Below are 14291 nucleotides of genomic sequence, written 5' to 3' on the forward strand. Positions count from 1 at the left end.
ATTCCAGAGCTGTGGGTGGCTGTGCAGCCCAATCTGCGTGGGCTGCTTTTGGTGCTGCAAGACGGGCTTAGGAGGCTGTGCTAGTCTCCAGGCTCAGTGCAGCTGGGCGAGTGGAAGAACAAGAGAAACTTGACATATAAGTCAAACTTGTCACTGCAAGACATTTACAAATCATCTGAACTATGATCCCCATTACTCAGAGCCTGCCTCTGTCCAAGAGGGGTATCTATCCAGCAGGGAGGAGGGGTGGAAAGGCAAAGCTCAGATTTCAGCCAATTCCTTTCCCTGATCTTTTCCCTCAGTTATCAAGAGGGTAAAAAAGGATTTGATGAGCTGGGAACATCTAGCCAGTTAAAGGTCCATGAGCCCAGCTAAGCTCAGAGCCTACCAGGCCAGGCAAAATACAAACAAACCATACAAGATGCTCCCTGCTGCAACGGGGATGCAGCATAAAGAAGCAAAAGGGCAGAAGGGGAAACAGAGGCAGAGCAAGATGACAGGGTTTGCCTTTGACCGCAGGGGTGAACGCTGACCTCCCAGGAGGAGAATGGTGAGGCAGCATGATGCTTCCAGCTCACAGCTGTTCTGGTGGGCACCCACTGGTTGGTAAGGGCAGAAACCCTGACGTACAGAGAGAAGAATCTGTTCTGATGTAAAAGAATCCTAGTAACAATAATACTAGGGTTTTAATGTTTAAAGATGTCACTGTTAAACGAGAATGATCAAATTAGTCCATTGTAACTTTAAGGCAACGTGAAATAGAATAAAAGATGAAGGGACCAGAAGCTCTTTTTTTGTGACAGAAGAGGGCACATACGAGAGAGGCAAAAAGCGTAAAAGAGAAGAGAACAGGGAATAAAGACACTTGAAAAGCTTTTCCTCACAGCTTTTGTTTAAAAGAGCTATGCGTTCATATGTACTTAATCTCTCTCTCTTGTTTTCCAGGCAAAGAACAGGTGGGAACTCAAAAGAATTGGCTACTTAAGTCCCATTATATTTGTTTTCTGTTTTGAAACTTTCCTAGTTTTGTTATGTGCCACAACAGCATTTGAAAACCCTTTTAGTGACCTCTTGCATCAGTTGTGCTTTAGATTTCTTTCCATCATCAAGGCCTTCAGCAAATAGTCTCCTCCACGGAAACACTTGAGGGCTGGGAATTAAAAACTTTGTTTTCTAGAAGGCAATACATGAATTGATGAGTTATATGTGGAAATGAAGACAAAGGCAACCTTCTTGCAAAAAAGGGGGTTGGAATTGCAGCCTGGAATTAGGCTGTATAACATGTGTTCCTGACATCAGACCAGTTTTACTCATTCTTCTTTCTGTGCTCGTTATTGAGGCTATTACAGAGAAACATGTTGACAGCTCATCTTAGGAAAAGAAACACCTCAGCTCTGCAGAAAACCACCCTCAGAATGGGGTGTGTGGCTGCATAATCTATACTAATCCTAGGGCAGAAAACTGCATCTGCTTGGACAGACAAGCAGAAAAATCTTCAATATTGTTCTCTAGTTCTTCAAGTCTTCAGTAAGAAACCACACCAGGACTAGCTATGCTGGATTGTGCTGAATTGTTGAGCATTTTTGTGTTGCGATTGAAGCTGTGCAGAAAACAGAAATTCTGTTTAATGTAAATTTTCAAGGTCTTGATGTCAGTTTTCACCGTGGTTAGGCATGAAACCCTTATGCTTCAAAATTCTTCAAGAAAACTTTTTGAAGATTCATTTTAGGTTTTTCAAAATACATTTCAGCAATGACACTTAATTTTGATTTTATTTCTCAGATATGTTGTTACATTATAAAATAGAATACAAAATTAAACAATTCAAAGGAAGAAAATACTTTTAAAACAAGAAAACTTGGTGTTTAATTCCAAAAATGTCAAAACAGGATAGTCTGATATCAGAGCTACTTTTGCTGTTCAGATTGAAATTTGGCAAAATTGGCATGGTTATATAATGGAAAATGGTACTGCTAGTGTTTTCCTGTCAAGCCCTCATGGACAGCTACTTAAAGGGGTACAAATTATTAACTATTTGTCAATACTAACTTTTTCTTTGTTGTACAACAAGGGTTATCAAATAAGTAATGTAACTGGCTCAATTACATACTTTTAAGGGAAAACTTTACCTTTTTTTTAAACAAAATCTTATATTGCTTACAAAAGAATTATTTTTTACAGAAATAACTTTTAGAAATGGCACTAAAAGCCACAAAAGATAGGGGAAGGACAAAAAATACCTGATTATATCAAACAATCAGACAATTTATTTTAAAACCACACAAATTCTATAGGAGACCGTACCATTCTGTAATGGGGTCATAACGCTATCGGAGCCTGTGGTACAATAGGGAAGTGACACTGTCACATTACCAGCCTCTGATATGATAGCTGCATAGATACTGTGAACAGAAGGTTTAGGAGGCTAAAACCCCCAAGAGTTCAAAAAATGTATGCACAAAACCAAAAAGTTGCCCTTTACTAAGTAGGCCTAAGATACTGCTGCTTATGACCCATGAACTTACAGCCACAAAAGAAGTCTGGGATCTGTAGAGAAAGAAGGTTTCTGAATTTGAGATGGTCATGAACTGAAACTATACAAAGGCATTGAACTCCAGAATAATACAAACACTGGGGAAAACAGGGTATCCAGTAAGTCAAGAGCAATGGGAGAGAATATTAGAAGTTGGGAGGCATCACTCTAGGAATGAGGTCTGGGGCAGCCTTCCAAAGGAGTGGGTTGACTAAAGGGCTGTGTTAACTCATAGGCCGGATGAACAGAAACAGGAATAGGTGCGATAGTGCAAAATGTGAGTTTATGCACTTAAAAACCCCAGCTGTGAGTTTAAGTTTGCTAATTGGAAATGACAGAGAAGTAAGAGCTGGGTGGACTCATTTAACCATAGCTATGACATTGCCATAGGTAGGACAGGCCAGCTGAGCTATTTCCATTCGATACATGAAAGTGTTAATAGCACGGTACAAACTCTGTTATGGAGACTTCATCTGGACTTGTGCACGCAGCTGTAATTATTCATGTTCCAGAAGGCAGCTTAAAACTAGACCAGGCAAAGGAAGAGCTGTTAGGATGATCCAGGGAATGGAAACAACTTTGCAAGTGAAGTCTAGGAGAAGTTATGTTTATGCTGTGATGAACCATAAATTCAGGTACTTACAGTTATGAAAATATGGTGTTTTCCTGAAAAGATTATCCTGCAAGGAAGTGGCATAAATCAGCCCATGTAAAACCCCATGCCTGGGACAGCTTGCTAAAAGCTAATCCAGCTGTTTTTGCACTGGCCTTTGTCAGCCAGCTTGTGGAAGAGTTTGGCATGTGTAAGCTCAGAAAGCAAATTCTGAGACGGGATCTGATTGCCATCCATAAATATGCTGAAAGAGGGAAGGGGGAAGCAATAGAGAGTAAAAGGACCTAACGAAGCTCAAGGACTACATTGGCACCTGGACAAGTGGTAAAAACTGGCCGTGAGCAAATTCAGACTGGAAATCTGAAGAAGGATTTTAACCATCCAAGCAGGATAGCTGGAGAATGGTCTTCCTGTAGAAAAAGCAGGAGCAGAAAACTTAATTGATTTTACAGTTTCATCAAACTGGAGCTCAATTAATATTTTAAGGGGATTTCATGGCACAGCTGTTTGAAATAATAGAGATCTGGATTCAGTGATCCAGAAGATTGCTTCTAATCCTATTTTACTAAAATACAGCTGTAAATACACCCAGAAAACATGAAAGCCCACAAAAAAAAAAAAATCGTCTGAAAAAACCATAATGGGTAAAATAAAAAATAGGTACAAAGGGCAACATCGTGGTCCCAGGAGAAAGGAGAATCTGAACTGGAAAGCAAAAGATGCATAAGGAAGGGAGAAAGCACTAGGCAACGCAACAGAGTCATCTAGTAAAAAAAAACATTGTTGGTGTCAGAAACATCGTGATTTAGTGTCCTTATTTAATAACCTATAGGGAATGTGAGCTGCACACAAAGGGCTCTCACAGATGACCCTGGCTTGGGAGGAACTGAAAGGTACGTCGGGACATGGAAATAACACAAACTGACCTACTGAGTCTGGGGACATTACTAGAGAAAATAACAAGATGAGTTCCCACTTGTAAACATGAAAACATACCTGAGACAAAATCCTCCAAAACACTTGTAGTCAATGGCAAACTGCTAGCAGGAATACTGAAACACTTTGCAATGTGAGTGGGTGGCCAATTGAACATAAGTGCATATTACAGTTTGGCTGCAAAAATGCTGATGCAATTTTAGGGTGCAGTTCCCTTGATATTTGAATCAAAGGCAATAGAGATCTATTTTCTACATCATTTTAATGCAAATGTATCTGGAATAATACACTCAGTTGGAGGAGTTGCTGTGCATGGGCAAATAGGAACAAGGAGGGTGGAAAACAATAAAAATTACCAGGAATCTAGACAGGCTGTCTTACAAAGCAGATTTAAAAGCTCTGTGTGTATGAACAGTAAAGGTCCTTTCAACCCTGTTTTTCTGTGACTCCATGCTAAGCAGATAGGAACTCAAAAGACACGAATGCCAAAGGGGAGGAAACAATTTAGCCTGCTACATAGACATAGAAGTGCCAAATGGGGTGAAATTAGCAATGTGAAACCACAAGCTGACTAGCAGGAAAATCTTTCAAGATGTATCCAGCTATAGAGAAGCTGCTGGGGGACCTGGTGGAAGCCTGGTCACTCAGGATTTTTACAACAAGGCTGGACAAAACACTAGAAAATGTACCATAGGGAGCAATTCTCTGCTGGCAAAGAGCGGTGGAGCAGATGATCTAATAGGCTTCTTGCATCTCTAACCTCTACAGTTCTATGATTTCTTACTGTAAAGCACAATATTTCAAGAGGAAAAAGAAATAAATTGAAGGCAAAATATTAGATGGGTAAAAAAACATAAAAAAGCTGGAGAATGAATGGAGTTCTGTCCTCTTGCCTTTCTGTATTTAAAGGAGTTGCTTCTGGCACATTGTTTTCTTGTCAGAGGCACTTCATTTTCTCTTTCGCTCACTTACCATTTTCTCTCTCACTACAAAAGCAGAAATAGCCACTTGGGACTGCTGATGTCTTTCTGAGGAAGGATGCTGCTCTCATGCTGTGGAACAGCATCAAGGCTTCGGTCAGTCATAACATAAAAACCTCATTGTTTTCTTTGGGAACGGATTTCTTTTTAAAGCAAGCCCCAAGCAAGTACATGCATCATGGTATATGCACTAGCATATCAGCCCTGCTCCCTTCCCGCATTGCTTTCACCCCCATTCCAGTACAGACTCTCATTTTACCACTTTGTTCACCTCCTTCTCACACAGGTACCCGGCTCTTTGGCACATGCTGCCTCCTGCAGCCAAAATACCTTTTCCCAAGCTGGTCCAGTGGCCTTTGGCTCATTGATCTGCATTCAGGCATTTATCGAGAACCTACTTTTTTCTTAGCAAAGGACTAATTAGCTGAGTAAGGTCAGGCCATTTATAGAATCGCAGGGTGTTGTAGGTTGGAAAGGACCTTTGAATATCCTCTGGTCCAAGCCCCTGACAGGGCAACTTCAAAGCTAAAGCAGGTTGCTCAGGGCCTTGTGTAGTTGGGACAATTTTTTGAGCAAAATTTTAGCTGCATCTCCAAGAATGGGGATTTGACAACTTCTCCAGGCTTTGCCAGCCTCATCAAAAAAATATTTTTCCTTTAATCCAGTTGTAATTTCCCTTGCTGTGGAAAGGCCTCCCCATTCTTTCTCTTTGCTGGACTAGGCAAACCTGCTCTGTCAGCCTCTTCTTGTACATTGTGTGCTCCAGCCCCTGACCATCATCATGGCCCTCCACTGAGGACAATAATAGGATGAGTTTGAATGCCTGGAAAACAGTTACCAGCTGATTATTCCCCCCCCACCACCACCCTTAACTGTCTGTTTGCACATGTATTATAAGTTCTATGAAACTTACTATAAACTCTGAAAAAACTCCCTCTGCCTTTTTCATGTTTGCAAGAGGCTCTTTCAGAAGCATCTAACACATTGGGAAGAAATAATCTAATATTAATGGTGTTTCTCTGTGTGTACACAAGGCTGGTTTTCATGGAAGCTGAGCATTCACAAGTCCATACTACCTTCAGGGAGGATTGTGTGCCAACAGCATGTCCAGAAAACAGGGACAGTAGTTCAGGTTTTTCAACGCGCATTCAGACTCATCCCATTCATCATTAGTGGGAATTGTGAGACCTCCAGTGACTTTGAAATCTTGATCAGTATATACATCCTGATGACAGGCAAATGCGCTTTCAAAGGGAATAATACACTGATTTTCAGAAGTCATGGCAGCTTTGACATACAAACATGTCAGATAGATAGATACGTAACATAAGAATAAGCGCCGCTGCCCGTTACCTCGCTCTGCCCTGGGGTGCTTTTACACAGCACACTGTCCCCCTCAAACACCAGAGCAGCATCATAAGATCAACAGGGGTAGTGAAACCTTCAGGCGCTCTTTCAAAATGCTGTCTGGGCAGGGCCTTTCTTTGCCGAGGTTTGGTTGTTGGGGATTTTTGGAGAGAAGGAGCAGGAGGGGTGGTAAGTATGAGAGGGTGGTTTGTAATCGTGCATGGCAGAAAGGGTTTCCCGAAGTGGAAGCTTTAGCAACACATCCTAGAGACAGACTCATAATATTATCCCCTCAAAAAACACTTTTAGATAGTGATAATCAACTAACTGTGGTTTTGGTCATGATGATACCTTTAAATTGTGTGGGCCTTTTATACAGGGAAGTACTTTTTCTATTTCTTGTGCAAATTGCACTTATGTTCCATGTATAGACAAGAACTACTTTATCTGTCAACAAACTGCAGCCAGCTTCATCTGAGTAGCTGTGATTTACCATAGAGCAAGGTTGCACTCACACAGTGAGAAGGGACCTATTCAGCCTAGCAACATTATCAGGATCTTAGAGCTTCTGCCTTAAATTGCCAAGCACATGCTGGGATAGTTAGCCTGTCAGGACCAGCCAGTTCCTAGAAAAATGTCCTCCAGCACATGGCTAGTTTTCAGAAGATAAGCAAACCCAGCAGACGTGCTGTCAAGTAGCAGGAGGTCTGAGGATGCTTTGGGCCCCAGTTTTGTTTTTCTTCCCTTTGCCAGGGGTCAGTCCTTCCTGACCTACTTCAGTCCTTTAACAGCCTGACATCTGGAGCTGGTCCGAGCCCCACTTCAGCTCAGGACATGATATAAAAAGAGGATTAAATCAAGCTGAACCCTGAAGTTGCCTACAGAAGCCCTGAGCACAGGCTGTGGAAGAGTGGGGCCTTTTTGGTGTCACGCTTGTGGTCAAAGAGGTGCCTGGAGTGTCTGAGGGAAGGGGATCTGCCTGAAATGGCTGTCTTACAAGACATGGGGGAAAAGAGATTCCTATTTACCTCAGAAAACTACTGGCAGCACATACAGATTTGTCACGGTTTGCGATATTAATGATAGCAACGGGATGTGGGACTTTTAGATTTTACATCTCAGCTTCACATCAGCACCTTGCTAATAGCTCACTGCTCACAAAACAACAGGTTCAGTTCCAGTTCGGGGGATCTTCTCACCTGTTTTTCCGCTACCTAAAGATCTGGCGTATGCTCTGAGCTCGTCATTTGCCTTCCCTTTAGAGTCAATGGAGAGAGACATGACTGGTGAGTTATCCCATCCTGTCTTGGAGGACTCCGGGGTTGGGTGGGACGTCACACACTGGGGACAGCAACGCTCATTGATCTGCAAGCAAAGGTGGCAGGTGCTTGAAATAGACTGTGAAAGTGGCTTTGCTCAGGCAATTTGGGAATCTGCTTTTGTGCTCGGCTAAGGCACTTTATGTCAGTGACTGAAGACGTGAACCATGTCTTCACTCGCAGGCTTGCCCACTGTCTTTAGAAATTACAAGGGAGTATCTGGTATTTTTTGTCTAGGCATGCCAGTGCCTGAATGCCCTTGTTTGCACAGAGTAATCACAGGGATATAATAAAATCAATATAAGCCAGGAAGTTAGAAACACTTACTTGCAAACCCCTCTTCAGTCAAAAGGAAATGTACTGAGCTCCGTCTGACTTTTAAAAGCCTCATTTCCCTCAGCAGGTCACTCCTGACAGGTGTGAATAGAACACTGTCCTGTTTAGTGACCATCCTGTAAAGGAAACTATAACACATGCAGTAGATGAACCCTGATTTTAAGTTTGACAATTACATGCATCCAAACCATCAGTCTTGCGATACAGCTCCAACCTCCCTCTTCACAAAACTAAGGCTCAGCCTTTTTGTGTTGCTCTGCGCACTGTACTGTGGTTCTCTGCCGGCTATGCGGCCCTTGCGTTCCTACAGCCCCTGGGAAAACCCACAAATTTAAAACAAAGCAAAACAACCCCAAATTCAAATATATCATCTGGGGGATAAGGAATATGCTGGCGACTTGTTATTCCATGCAGAGTGCCTATTACTTTTGTTGACTTCAAGGCTGTAGTCACTCACAGAGAACAGGATGATAGTATTTACATTGGGATTTCAAGGAAGACTGCTCTTATAAATTAGTAAAAGGCATGAGTCATCCCAGAGCAGTGTTTGATCCAAGAGACGCAGTTATCAGCCCAGCATAACACTCTAGCATCTGTCCAAAACGCTGTGCACCCTCATTAGCACGCTATTCTTGGGAGTTAAGCAGGCTGAAGGTTGCAAAGAGGTGCTATTGTTATACCAGGAGTAATTCTTATGTTTTATTGATACCCAATAAACGGTGTGTTAGCCTGAAAGCAGAGAGAGACAGAGGGAGCGGGCTGGTGGAGATATCTGTTATATAACGCTCAAACACAGGGAGTGGAACTGGCCAAATCCTTTTCAATTACTTTTTTTCAATAAGTGTCAGGTTTGGGGAGGAAGACCATCTGAGCGATTTAATAATTAATAAGAATGTATTCATCCCGCTGTACAGCTGGACACATCACCTATGAATAAATCCCCCAGATAATATATTTGTAGATCTCCATAATATTTTTTTCATTCCACTTTTTTCACCTTTTTTTAATTTTATTTTGGTCTAGTCTCAACTGCCCCAGAATTTTCCCAGAAATCAACCAGATGATAACCACTTGGGGGAAAGGGAACAAGTGCATGGACCTCGGGTCCCTGACCGTTTGGGAGCAGAAGAAGTGGTGTTTGCAATGAATAGGGCTTCCGGCAATGCAGGGAACCTGACTGGTGAGCCACTGAGATTAGGTGATGCTACAGGACTCTGTGAAAGACAGACAAATGTGGGTGCTGTGCACAAGCTGGGAATTACTGTGGGTGTCAATTAACCTCGCAGATCACAGGGTTTATTAGGCTGAATTATTTATCCCAAGATAAAACACTGAAAGAAAGAAAGGCATCATTAAACAGCACAGCCTTGCACAGGGTTTAGGCAGTGAACCAAGTTTCCGAACAATTTAATTTATTAGGGACCTAAATTGTACTAGATTTTCAAATCAAGTGGAATAGAGGGAGGCAATGCATTTTATGTTCAGTGCCCAGAATGCAATAAGTGTGTTATTCCATTCATGCCATGTCTCAGCCTGAGTTATGAAGAGAAAGGGATGTTTCCTCTGTACGATAATTTTCTATTTTTTATTCATTTTCAAAAGCTGTCAAACAGTTGTCATGAAGGAAAAACGTTGCTAGTTTATCACTGAAGCTTGAAACCTGTTAAATGTGAATGTAAAGTGGAGCACTACATATAGTCCCAATACAATGGGAAGAAGCTTAACTGTTTGAAGTCTGTCTTTGTGGAGATTATATCCCGGCAGAAAAGGACAATAGGAGAGTTTTGCCTTGGGAAAAGAGAGACTGACAGGTCTGCATGTTTTTCCGCAATCAATATTGTAGACGGAGCTCTTCTTACACGGTGGGGTTCAATTAAAGAAAAAAACACGAGAATTTGGGGGAATTCCCTGAAGAGTTCAAATCCTTCCCCGGAGGAGAGAATGTTTTTTTCAAGATGAGCTTGCATGAAAAATTCATGCAGTGGATGGATACATTCATACAAAAAGAAATTTGATAAATAAATAATTGTCTTAATTCTTACTGCCTCACATAGCAATTGCACACCCATACTGACCACTTTAGTTTGCAAAACTAGTCCTTAGTGTAAACATGTGTAAAATTAAACCATCCAGAAAAACAAAATAAGGCAAAAGGTCACACATGCTAACTGAAGCAAGTAGTTCATGCTAAAGTCTCTCACAACATCCAGGAAATAAGAAACTGCGACATGCAGCCAAGAAGCTGGTACAGGGATGAACACAAAGAGACAGACAAAACACAGCATGAAAACGGGTGATAAGCAGAGATTTGCAGCCATCAGGAAGGAAAGAAGAGGAGGCAGCTGCAAAGACAGGAGGCCGGAAAAGATAGACGAATTGGGCTGGAAATATATACAGTTATGATAACGCTATGAAAGCGATTACATGAAGCTGCAATTAGCTAGCTGTACTTGACTGCTATTCAGTCATACTTGCATTTCTCTCCTCCTTTTTCCCAGTATTGACTGCATGGGGAAGACAGTTATCTTTGTTGGAGAAGAGTTATGTACACAACACTCGGGTTGGGCAAATAAAGTGCCAGCCTGGTCTATGGTCTCTGCATTTCCAGCCCGTGGAGAAATGCCAGGATCTCAGGAAAGCCCATCACCCAGCACAGCCTCCCTCTCCACTGCACTCTTCCACTAGAAAACAAAACCAAAGAGGAATAAATGCAACGCTCTCTATCCTTCAGACTCAATGACATTTTTTCTAGCCATTTCTGTGTCTTTGGTCCTTGTCATTTCCTCTCCCTCACCTTTTTTTTCATTTCTGCATGGTCGTTTTCTGTGTTGTCCCGCTTCGTTTTCTTTCCTCCGCCAGTTCTTTCCTCTGATACCTGTGGCTCTGTGCACGGTCCTGGAAACCTCTCTGTGCCTTTCTCTGTCTGCCTGCTCCCTGTCCAGCCCCCTACCCATGCCCCCTGTCCCTGGCCCTGCTTCTGCTTCCACCAAAAGAAACTTTCCAGTGTGTTTTGTTCACAAACCCTCTCTTCACAGTCATCTTCTTGGATTGTGTGATTTTGTCTGTGCTAAGGAAAGCCCTAGGACACAAGGCTGAAATGGCCTTTTCTTCCTCTCCTTTTCCCTCACTCCGAAAGGGGCTCCCAAAGGCTTGCTCTGGGTGTTCCTATTGAACTGCTCCCCAGTGACAATGAGCTTGGCTTCCTAAGCAGACCAAACAGACACGAGGAAAAGACACACCTCCCCTCCTCCCTCCTAGAATAGGAATCATCTTAGGAAAGCTTTTTTTTAAAGACAAAACAGAACCAACTCCCCTTCAGTCTATGGTGCTACATAAGCCCATGCTCTGGTTTGACTCATGACTGGGTTAGTCACCCTCAAGTGACGGAATATCAATGTGTAGTAGAAAATACTCATTTTTAAAGAGTAATCTAAAAACTAGAGCCTGATGGTTGCGTTTAGTAATAGGGTACATTCACACCGCATTGCTTTATCCCAAACCATGGCCCTTACTACACTACATGTTTCACCACTGAAGAGCCCCTTTGGGAAGCAGGCTGTTGAGTAGGAGAGCTGCATGGTCACTGCAACCGTGAAGACAGGTTTCGGCAAGTAGGGCTTGGGCAGAGAGCTAGGTTTATGCCATATGCCCTGCATCTCTGGTTTATAAATTTGTAAAATTCAGCCTTGCAGTAAAAGAAAGAAACTCATGTGCCTGTGTATTTTTTAAGGTCGTGTCCAAAGACCCTACTAGAGAAAACCCATTTAATCTACCTTAGAGGGATGAAGGGCTGAGTCAACCCTGCTAGGATTTGAACCTGTCACTCCAGGGAGCCTAATTATTGCAAATGTGGTGCTTAGACCACTAAACCCTTCCCTCCTGCTCTAATCACCTCTCAAAGAGTCCCTTTTGATCCTAGGAGGTTACGCAGCACCTGTGATAAAGGCAAAGTATTTAACAAAGTCTCCGTAAGTGGAGTATATCATTATTCATATTACAGCAGGTTTAAAAGAGCTGGGCAAGGATGAGAACATTGTGCTGTAACAAAGATTACAGTAGCAGCGCTGTGAATTGCTTCTCAGCTCCAGTCTCTGTTTTCCTTCTGCTACACAATGGAAAAATGGAGCAAGAGGAGAGCTGAGCTAAATTGCACTTGCTCCCGCCGTGTTCCACCCCTAACCGTGTGTTTACTTGAAGGAGTTTTCATCTCACATAGCTCAGCCACAGGCTAGCGGGCTGCACGGCTGGAGGGTGACAGCTGAGTGAGGCTTGTCCTCCTCTGTACCCACGCCAAGTGTCTCTAGGAGCCACGCAGTTGAGAATGTTCCTGTTACGGGTTTATACTCGGACGTCCGTGCTGCAGGAGCACAGGGGGCTCTGTGTGCGGTTATTGGGGAGGATGATGGGGAGGGCATAGGTGCTTGCCCAGCTGCAGGGTAGCAGCTGAAAAAATATCTGTAACAGGGACTGCTGACGACAGCTCCTTGAGTTTCTTTGCTTATCTCAGGATGTTGGTGGTATTTCTGCACAGTTTAGAAGGCAGAAGTGAAAGCTGATGAGAATCTCTTGTCTTATTATAACAAGGCTCCTGGTTGGAGGTGGAAGGAAAAGCAGGGCTGCAGAGTAAAAGGAAGCCATTTTTTTTCAAACTCTGAGCTTTAAAGAAAGCACATCCCGTGCTCCTCCTCAGAGATATCAGTGCAGCTAATAATTTTGCCTTTTATTCCCTGGGAGAAAGGGGAATTTTTGTCCCTCCCTTCCTCCTTCCATTACCTGAAGGGGATGCACGCCTTCTACTGACATGCAGATAGACTAAATCTGAAATGCTAATGGACTGGCAGTGTTTGCAGTGGGGTGAACAGTTTTCTGCTGGAAGGCTGGTTGGCAGGATACCGTCCTGCAGTCATTGAATCATTGCACTGAATCACAGCCATGTTGGCAGGATCCCATTCTGAGGAAGTTCACAGTACTGTCAAACACCTGCTGTTGCCATTGAATGATATTATGCAAGATCTGAAATTCTATTTATCGAGATCCCTATTTGATTTCTTTTTTTTTTTTCCATCCTCTTCAGTCACCAGAGTCTCAAATGACTGCAGTAAAACCTATTCCCAAGAGCATTATACAATACTCAGCCTGATGCCAGGATACCAGTTCTTATAGGGTGAAAATCCACTCTTCTGACTTTGCGCTGATGCAGAGATGCCAAGATAGCACAGGATACAAAGACATACAAGCATACCTACAGTATGCACTCTGCAGGGTTACTCAGGTAAGAAGACCGAACAAGCTTTGACTTGCAGAAGCCCAGCCACCCTTTTTTCCCTTGAAAGTCCTGGTTGTACAGCCTGGTGGGAGAGGGCACTACTATAAATAGGTTTTATCTCCTAGTCTTCTTAGACAGTGATTGTTTCAAGATAAAAGACTTCTTGAGACACCATGATGGGAAGCTTGGCTTACACACACCCAGGAAGTGAAGAATACCAGGTTATGAGAGTTAGAGAGCAAGTATATTCTTCTCTCTAATAGCTTGTAAGATATAGTAATTTAAAGTGCCATTTCCCTGGCTTGCTCCATACCTTCTATCCTGCCATACAGTCCACTTCACGTTGATTTTTTTGGGTCCTTTCTCAAAAGCAGTAGTTCATATCTTAAGAAACCATCCTGAGCTCCAGCCTACCTCTTTGGCTTTACTCCCAGCCCAGCTGGCACCAGACACGGCTGGCACATCTCTGCCCTAGGGCAGCCCCAGCCCTCCCCGCTCTCCAGCCACCCGCATCATGACCAGATCCGCTCCTTCTTTTTAATTCCATGGATCTGTCCTCCTCTTTCCTGCAATCCCCTAATTTTGGATATTCTACTCTGCAAACATAACTCACTGGCCGACTCTTTTCTCTACTGATGGATCTGTTCTCTGCACAGGAAAGGTCTTCCTGTCCAAACTAAAATATCTGTTTGGTTGGGAATTCATTAGGAGATGTCAGCAAGTTATGCCAGGCTGCAACGGAGCTCTTCCTGTCAAAGCCCAGCCTTTCCTGCTCATTCTTTCTTGAGCAATTGGATAACGCTGTTACCTTGCATCAAACTCACAGTCTGGGTGTGAGCTTCTCTTCAGCGTCTCACATCCAGCTCCTAACTTAAAATCTCACCTGTTTTTTTAAACAAAAGTAAAATCCAGACTTGCTTATCCAGTTACACAAACAAAACTCTCAACCAGGAGCTCATTA

Source organism: Accipiter gentilis, chromosome 15 (assembly GCF_929443795.1).
Source record: "Accipiter gentilis chromosome 15, bAccGen1.1, whole genome shotgun sequence".
Taxonomy (NCBI): Eukaryota; Metazoa; Chordata; class Aves; order Accipitriformes; family Accipitridae; genus Astur; species Astur gentilis.